This window comes from Cygnus atratus, chromosome 6 (genome assembly GCF_013377495.2).
Source record: "Cygnus atratus isolate AKBS03 ecotype Queensland, Australia chromosome 6, CAtr_DNAZoo_HiC_assembly, whole genome shotgun sequence".
Classification (NCBI taxonomy): Eukaryota; Metazoa; Chordata; class Aves; order Anseriformes; family Anatidae; genus Cygnus; species Cygnus atratus.
The window spans coordinates 39,846,581-39,855,371 of NC_066367.1; positions in this window are offsets into that span (position 1 = coordinate 39,846,581).

Consider the following 8,791-nt stretch of genomic DNA (forward strand, 5'->3'; position numbering starts at 1 on the left):
ACAGTGCCGCCTGAATGAGGCAGGGTGACCTTGGAGGAGGCGGTGCTGCCCCAAACCCACACCTCCTGTCCTGCAGCAGCCCCCAGGGCACCGGAGAGACCAAACCCCAAATCCCTGCTCGTGGAAAACCTCACATTTCACATGCCATGTGCCAGGGTGGGGCAGTGGTCCCACCTGCAACCAGGGCTGCTGATGGGGCTGGCAAGAGCAACAGGTGTGAGTGGGGACCCCACCAACACAGCCCAGACTGCTCCTTCCCCTCAGAAAGCTGAAAGTGCCTTCCCCTGACATTTAGAAAGGATAAATGCCTGATTTAAACTAATCCACTTTAGCTAGACCTAGTCTGTAGGAGATTGTTTTGACAAAACAGCGCGGTACCCACCAAAAGCCCGGTAAAGCGGTCGGAAGGAGAGCGCCTGGCTCCAGCGCCCAGCCTGCCTCACAGGGTGCTCGCTGTGCCCCTGGGCCTTGCAGCACATTCCCTGCACTCAGGGGAGTGGTTCCCAGCCCGGCAGCCTGCAGAGCCTCTGCCGGGCAAACCCTGCCACGGGCAGGGGCTGGGGAGCAGGGGGAGAGCGGCCACAGGGGGTGCTCAGGGGGGGACTCGATGCCCGAGACACTCGCAGAGGGCAGGCGTCTGTTTTCTGGTTATCCCCAGAGCAAGCAGTTGCAAGTGCCTCTGTAAGACAGCTCTCCCCGTGCTGCCAGTCTTCTTGCTGCTTCTGCCAAATTCCAGTCTGGGGGAAATGTGGCTGGTGGTGCTGGAAGAAGACAACTGTGACCAGGTCTGAGGTCCTCTTGTCTCCCTGGTCTTTGTCAGAAAAATTGGTTGCCTTCAGATGCCCTTGTTTTTACACCTGTTATCCTTTGAACCCATCTGAGTACACTTTGAATATCCGAGGCATGGCAAGGGTACCACGACGGGCAACCCAGAGCATCCAGAATCCCAGGAGAGCAGCCACCACCAGGCTGGTTATTGTGGTATGCTTCATGTGGATGGAAAGTTAAACAGGTTCTCTATTGCCTGCTATAGATAAGCAAAGGCAAACCCACAGATGGTTTGAGATGGATAGAGGGGTGGGAACATGGGAAACCCACGAGAAACCCAAGCAGAAGCCATCCGTGCCGGACGGGTGAAGGCAGCCCTGTGGGTCCCGCCTGGGCTCCCACCTGCATCTGGCAGAGATGGGAGCACAGCTGCGACGGCCCCACATGATGCTGCTCCTAGCAGAAGGGCAGCCGCCGCCTGTATTAACTTCATTTCCCCAGGGGTTTCATGGTATAGCCCCACGTTGAGGCTATTGCATTAATCTGTCCTTAATGGCGCTGCACACTCAGGTATTTCATTAAGTGATTTCGCTTTATGTATGTGCTTTATGTATGTATGTATGCTGATGGGCCTGAGAAACTTGCCATTGATTTCAGTGGGAACAGTCTGCTCCTCTCCATGTGAAATGCAGTCTCTTTTCCAGCTGCTATTGGAAACAAAAATTGAGGTACGGGTTCTCTCTTCCCACATTTCCAAGCATTTACAGAGCTGTGCTGGGGCACAGCAGTGAGCTCCGTGAAGGGGAGGCTGTGAGACAGCAGGGCGTTTTTGGAGGGGTGATGTGGAGGGGTGGAGAGAGAAAGGCGTAGTGCTGAGGGATGCGAGGGGGTCCAGGGTGCTGCGGCAGGGATTGGGATGCCACGCACTGCTCAGCTGGAGCCTCGGCCAGCCCATCCTCTCCTCCTGGCTCTGAGCAGCAGTGGCAGCAGCAGCACCTCCTGGCCCTTGCCCCAGGCCCTCGGCTGCGGTTAGCACGGGGGCGAGCAGGAGGCTTGTGCAGTGCTGCCGCCCAGCAGCCTTCCAACCGCAGCCGGCCACAGAGAGAAGCAGTAATGGAATCGTGTAATTTGCTTACATATCGCGTGGTGGGGTTAAAACACAAAAAAGTGTGTCGTCTTTTAACATACTTTCTGATGCCTTTAATTTCCCTTACTGGTTTCAATAATGTGCAGGTGGCAATTACACTGCTGTCTAAAATTACAGGGTTGTAGGAAATAAAGCAGTAAGCCCTTTTAGAAAACCCAGGCAGAGCTGGAGTTAGACGCAGTTACAGGCACAGAAGCAGCCCCATGGGCTGTATCTAGAAGTGCTCATCCCAGGAGTTAAACACGATGAGCTCTGAGCGTTCTTTCAAAATAGTAAAAAAATAAAAAATCAAAGTTTTTACTAGTTTTTATTTGAAGTTTGAATTCAGGTTGCATTCAGATCATAGCATCACACTGTTCCTTGCAAGCTCTAATGATACGGTGTTTGTCTACAAGCGATTTTCTCTCTGGCGTACATGAGGTGTGCATGACGTGTACCTTATTCCAGCAGCTGATGGCCCCCCTGGGGTCTTCCACCCTGACACACCAGACCTACAAGCAGCCAGGAATGCACTGGGGAGAAATTACGCCTCCCAGGGGACGCATGGCAGGGCCAGCCCTGCCTCCCTCACTGTTGGAGCAAGGGGCAGGGCCCGCAGGCGCCGTCCCCAGTGCCTGGCTCCGGGCTTGGCGCCCACGCAGCCGCCCGGGTGTGCGGGACATCGGAGGTTTCCCCGGGCCTGGTTCCTTCTCCAGGTTCTGCCCAGGCAAACTCTGACGGCTGCTGACAGACCACATCACAGTGCCAACACCTCCGAGGTGATTTCCGTGTCTAAAGTCCAGGCTGGCAGGTGCTCTTGACCTTAACCCCCACATGTCCCACTTCCCCCTCTACAAGGTGCCAATACTACTTTATTCCTGCTGTAAATACTTCGGGTGCTTAGCCCCGTGGCAGACTGCCACGCCAGCCCGCCCTAGGTCCTCCCAGCACTCGACCCCGCTGCGCTGGCAGCACTCTCCTGAGCGCAGGCTTGCGTGCAGGACAATACATCCTTCACAGCTGGCACCAAGGCTGTGTGGTGGTGAACAAAACCCACATGGAGATGCTTTGGCTCCAGAATCAGGTCAGGGCTGGCTGAGCTGGAGGTAGGGGATAACAATTAGTGAAATGGCCTCAGTTTTGGACCTTCCCTCCGCTAGCACTGCTTTACTCTTCTGTATTCCCACAGTACAACAGAGCACTGCTGGGTTTGGCTGCCATGAAGGGCAAAGGTCCAGAGGACAGCTAAGCACAGACAATCCCACACTGCACTTGCAGCTGCAGGGCTGCCCTGATGCTGTGCTCTTGTTCCTACATGGACACATGCAAACCATTGCCTTTGCACAGGATGGCCTTACAGAAAGCACATGCATGCAAATATGCGCTGGGAAGTCTATGAAGAAAGAACGCAGTTTTATACTAATTCCCTTAATTTATTCACACCAAATGTCAGTGCGGTGTCATATAAAAATCTTTAATGATTTTAAAACAAATGGTCCCTGAGGCAGGAAAATAGTTATAGTGTCATTTCTAAAATTATTTTAATTCCTTTGGAATAGAAATAAAAAAGAGTGCCTGCTCAATTGCATATGCATTACAAATAGCATTAGAAAATATCTGAGGACTCACCCAGCCACAACCGAGCAGGGTTTCCTAGCCTTGCTGCCGGTCCCCTCGACACGTGGCCGCCGGCCCCTCGCTCTGCCCGCAGGCACGGGGCCGCGTGCTGCAGGCACTGCTCCCGCTGCCGCTCCACACGCCATAAAGAGCACCCGGATTAATTAGTACCTGTTATTTTCTTTACACAGTAGCAGAACCTATTTTTATTACATTTCTAAATGACTCATAATTGTGTATCTTCTTGCCATATGTGCACAAGCTCAGGACAGCATTGCACTGATATTCTGGGCCTGGAATCCTTCCTCTCCGAGCTCATGGGATGATCATATATGGTCCCGCTTCGCTGCCCACCACCCCGCTCAGATGCTGCCGTACCTACTCACCATATGCTGCGCTGGTCTCACGCTGGGGCGCTGCTGGCAGCGGCTCCGACGGGCGGCCAGCCCCCTGCCCCAGGGCTGGTTCCCCGTCCCGGCTGCAGGCTGCGCTCAGCCGGTGGCCACGTGCCTTCCCGCAGGCACCAGGGCAATGCAGCAAAGGGAAGATAAGCAAATGTGGTTAGAGCTGAGCTCAACCCAAGAAACCGGTAGCAAAACCACAGTTCCTCAGCTAGAGCTGCCATACAAACCCGAGGTTTAACCGGCTGCATGGCAGCTCTACCGACCAGCTGGGACCTCCGGGGAAACACAGCATGGGCACCAAAACGTTCAGGTCACATCACCACCCTCAAGCCCATGAGCTTATCTCAGAAATCAAGCACTTTTTTTAAAGATCATACTATGATACTGATTTTTCACCCGCATTTTTAGATGCTTTGTGTGCCTCACCAAGTCAGACCTTGCTGCCAGACCTCCTAAATGCCCTGAAGGAGATGGATTTGGAGCTAATAGTCCTCCATGCTGCTTATCTGTGCCAACTGCCTTCCAGCCTCTACCCAGCCTTCCAGATCCTAACTAGGATCTAGATTTTTCCTCTTCCCCAGCCCTGAAATTAATTACATATGCCTTGGTTGTCCCTCACCAAGAAGCAAAGTAACCCTGATATTTCCTAAATGTAAAGAGTTTGTCTTTGCAACCCAAAAGAACTAATTCTCTAGCTTTTAAAATGATGGTTTTAAACAAAAGCATCATTTATCCTCTGCAGATCAGCCCTCTGAAGTCAGAAGCTCTTCTGTGCTGCCACTGTTGAAGCTGCTGATTCACCTGCTCCTTTCCTCCGCTGCTCCCACTGGCTATCTCCCCTCAGGGAAATGGTTAACAGGAAAACTAGGCGAAGGAAAATTGCACCTCGTCAGATTCTGGACAGAAGCTTAGAAGGGGCAGCGTGAGATGGCACTGCAGAAATCGGCCGCCCCTCCCCGGCAGCAGTTGTGGGGTGGCTCTGCTGGCAGGGACACCTCCCACTAGACCAGGTTGCCCAAAGTCCCATCCAACCTGGCCTTAAACACCTCCAGGGATGGGGCATCCACAGCTTCTGTGGGCAACCTGTCCCAGTGCCTCACCACTCTCTGAGTAAAGAATTTCTTCCTCATATCTAATCTAAATCTACCCTTTTTTAGTTTAAAACCATTCCACTTGTCCTATCCCTACACCCCCTGACAGGTGCTCCAGCCCCTTGTACATCTTCATGGGATCAGTCAAGGATATCCTAGCCTGAGATCTGGTCCTTGCAAGACAAGGCAAAGCTGTGTGCTAGGGAAAGCAAAGGGAAGTGTTGGCTGTAATAATTTTCAGCACACTGAATACAGAAATGCTTCTGCTGCCTAGGAGGCAGCTTTGCTAAAAGGCTCTGTTAGTAATTCCATAACACCTGTAACTGGAGAGTTTGCTAGGGTTTTCCCACCTGTAGCTGGGATGACAAAAATGTGCAGTGCTTTCTTCCAGGCACAGAACAGTACCGTTATCCATGCTGCTGTTACATGGAGACTGAAGCCTTCATTTCACGTCCTACATGCATGGTTGCAGCATTAGACCACCTGTAAATGCAGACTGATATTAAATATAGCAACCTGCTTAGAGAAAGGTATCTGTGATTAATAAATTGGATATTTGTTCCATAATTTCACCTTGTAAGTACATTTCTGGGAAAGCACAGGCACAGATTACTGAAGGGTAAATCTCTTCCCCAGCCTTGCCATCATGGTTGTGATCAACCCATGTATCGGGCCAGGAGAGGAGGTGGGCTGCTGAGTATTTTCTGTAAAAGTATGCTAGTAAAAACAGCAGGGCTAACCCATACCTCTCATTGACGCGAGCATCGTTATGGGCACTGACAGGGAAGCATTAGGAGTAGTACAAAGGTGGGAGATTTCCTGAAAATTGCCAGTGTGGATAATTAAAAAAATACCCAAACACATAAAATTATGTTCAGTGACTCAGTCCACACACTCCCACTCTCTCCTCCCACATACCTTCTGATGCTCTGGGAGAAATTAAGCGCTTAAGGTTTTTTCATGTTTTGTACTTACAGCCTTGCATTTTCTCTCTCCTTCTCATCTGAGGCTACCTTCAGCATGACAATGAGTTTGCAAACCTACTGGAGATGCCTTCACCCATCCCAGCTAACCCGAAATGCTTCTGCAGAGAAGACTCACAGCAGCACAGCTGCATTTTTAAGATAATGACTTTACATTGCTTATGGTTTTATTTAAAGTACCCAATTCACAATGGGCTTTTTAAAAAACTGAGCGATCATACAATTACCAGTTTCAAGGTTCTGAACAGGGCTCAAATTTATTGTGAATTATGCTCATTATGATTTTGATGGACTTTTTGCAGAATAATGTGGAATCATTTGCTTGTCTCCCACCTCTGTGGTTGAAGTAGTTCACAAATTGTTTGTGTTTTTGCAGTCTGTTGCTGAATGCTTTGTTAGTGGAGATATTTTCCAGAAATGCTCTCATGGTTCTCCTGGAAAACCGGAGAAAATCACACACACCTGATGCGATGCGAGGCTCCTCTAGCTGGCATGCTGGCCTTCGCCCGGAGCCAGCTCTTCCCATAGCATCCAGAGGCTTCTGTATGAGAACAATCACATTAAAGTCAGGAACCTAGAGGGAAAGAAAAAGGGAAAACTGCTCTTAAGTACTTCAGTTTCTTTTCATTTCTTCCAAATCCATTACAATATATGCAGTTTTATTATGGAGGTAACACTATGTTTAAAGAAAAAAAAAATCCAAAAGCATAGAAAGCAGCAAGGTGCCTACATCTCATTTGCTTTAATTAAGAAAAAGGTAAACAAATCTGTTTAAATATATATGAAAGATCTGGTGTCAACAATTCAGTGTCCTTATTTCCAGCATTGCTGTGAAGTAAGTTAAATACCATGACTTTGAATTAGTGGCTGCGCTTAAACTGAGGTGCCAGGTTCTAATTATTAACAGATTCGATAGCATCCATATGACAGTAGATTACATTTCAAATGGAGATTTGACATTTTAATTTCAGCTGTGCCTTTAAATTTATTCAGGTGGAAAATAGAACAAATGACCATCTCCAAATATATCATTAAGCCATACGTTCTTAGCCTGACTCTTCTTTCCTTTTAGTTTAAAAACTGGGCTAAAACGCAAGAGTACTCAGAAAAAGCTCCAAGCCCAGCCAGCTAAAACGCTTGATTTCACCCAAGGTGGCCACTGCACCTGGCCGCATATCAACAGACAGGAGTTTCTGAGCTTTCAGGAAGCCTGGGGACTGGACAGAGGTGTCTGTATGCGGCAGCACACCTTGTAGCAAGGGCATGTGTGACATGAGCCGCCGTGGTGCCAGGAGCTGGACATCTCCCACGTGTCAGGCACCTTGCACATCTTCAGCCTTCAAGAAATCTGTCTGCATAGGATGGGGCTTTCCAAGGGCTGCCCAGCTCTGAGGCACAACCTCTTCTGACTCACAAAACTCCATCGGTGGTGTCTGCGTACTTGCCTGCTAAGGACAACCGTTCCTCAGTCACAACTGTGTGATTTGCTAGTCCTTGGGACAGGCCTCAACAAGGATTTTCAAGCTCATCTCCACGCTGTAGTGAATATGCCTTGCAACAGGTCTTGTGTTCCAAGATCCTTTAAAGCATTCTTAAAAATCTGTCCCTGGGGTCATCAGCTCCTTCCACACTGGCAGACCTCTGTAGGATGGGAATAATTCTTCAGACATGAACATCAGGAAGATTTGAACAAATAGCATGCTGGACAGATGATTGATTATCATTTCCAAAGCCACCAGTTCCATCTACAATATGTGCAATTCAGCAAAATAATGGGGTGATTAACAGGTCAGGGCATTAAGTGCAGGTAGCATATTAGTTGGTGACATGTGGAGGGTCAGTCAAAGACATTTGTCTGTGCATTGGAATAGGCTATTATGGCTCCACACACACAGAAGCACATAGTTTTAGCTCTCAGATCTCTCTTGAAAGTAACTTTTGCAAAAAGTCTGATTCATTTTAACCCACTGAAAAGTGGTAGTAGTACTTACCCAGGAGAGCCCCCCAGTCTGTCTCCTGATGGAGCCAGAGGTGTTGTAAAATTAAAACAAATTTATACTAAACTCTTAGAAAAAAATTAAAGCTAGCTAAACTTGGGACACGGGAAAAGAGGAAAGCAGTGTCATTTCCACTCTATTTTACATTTTTGGACAGAGCAAGCCAACTGTTGGAAGCATGCCCAGCCACGACCTGGGAACTTGTTTTTTGCTGTAGCACAGCCCTTCCCTTGCTGACCTGATGTGGGGCTGGCTCAGGGCTGGTGGTCATGGCGGGGAAGGGGCACACCGTGGGGGTCTGCTCCCACCAGGACTTGTCCCTGTGGCCATGGAGCAGCCAGGCTCTCAGGGAGTCCTTGCACCCCGTGCTGAGCGAGTCTGAGCACGGCCACAAGCGGCTCTTGCTCCAGTGCAGCACCGCACGCTGCTGCCAAAGGACAAGGCACGGGATTGCTGGGCTTGTGCCTCGGTGCCTGAAACTCCTCTGGAGCTGAATAGGAAATGACAGCGCTGGTGTAGGTACTCCAGTGTCCTGTGGAAAATAAATAGGCAATTAGAGCCGTGTTACAAAACATTCTGGGACATCCAATAAAACAAACGGAAAATGTATTTCATTTATGTGTTTGCAGAGCACGGCTCACCTGGGCTGAGTCACCAGGAAATCCCGACAGACTTTCCCACATGGAGCAGGCTGCGAGGATTCGGAGTCGCTTTACTTGTTGTTTGCACAGAAAGCCTGCACGGCGGTGACCAGCACCCCGGTGACCAGCACCCAGCGCCAGGCGGACTGCGGCCTGCGAGCCCT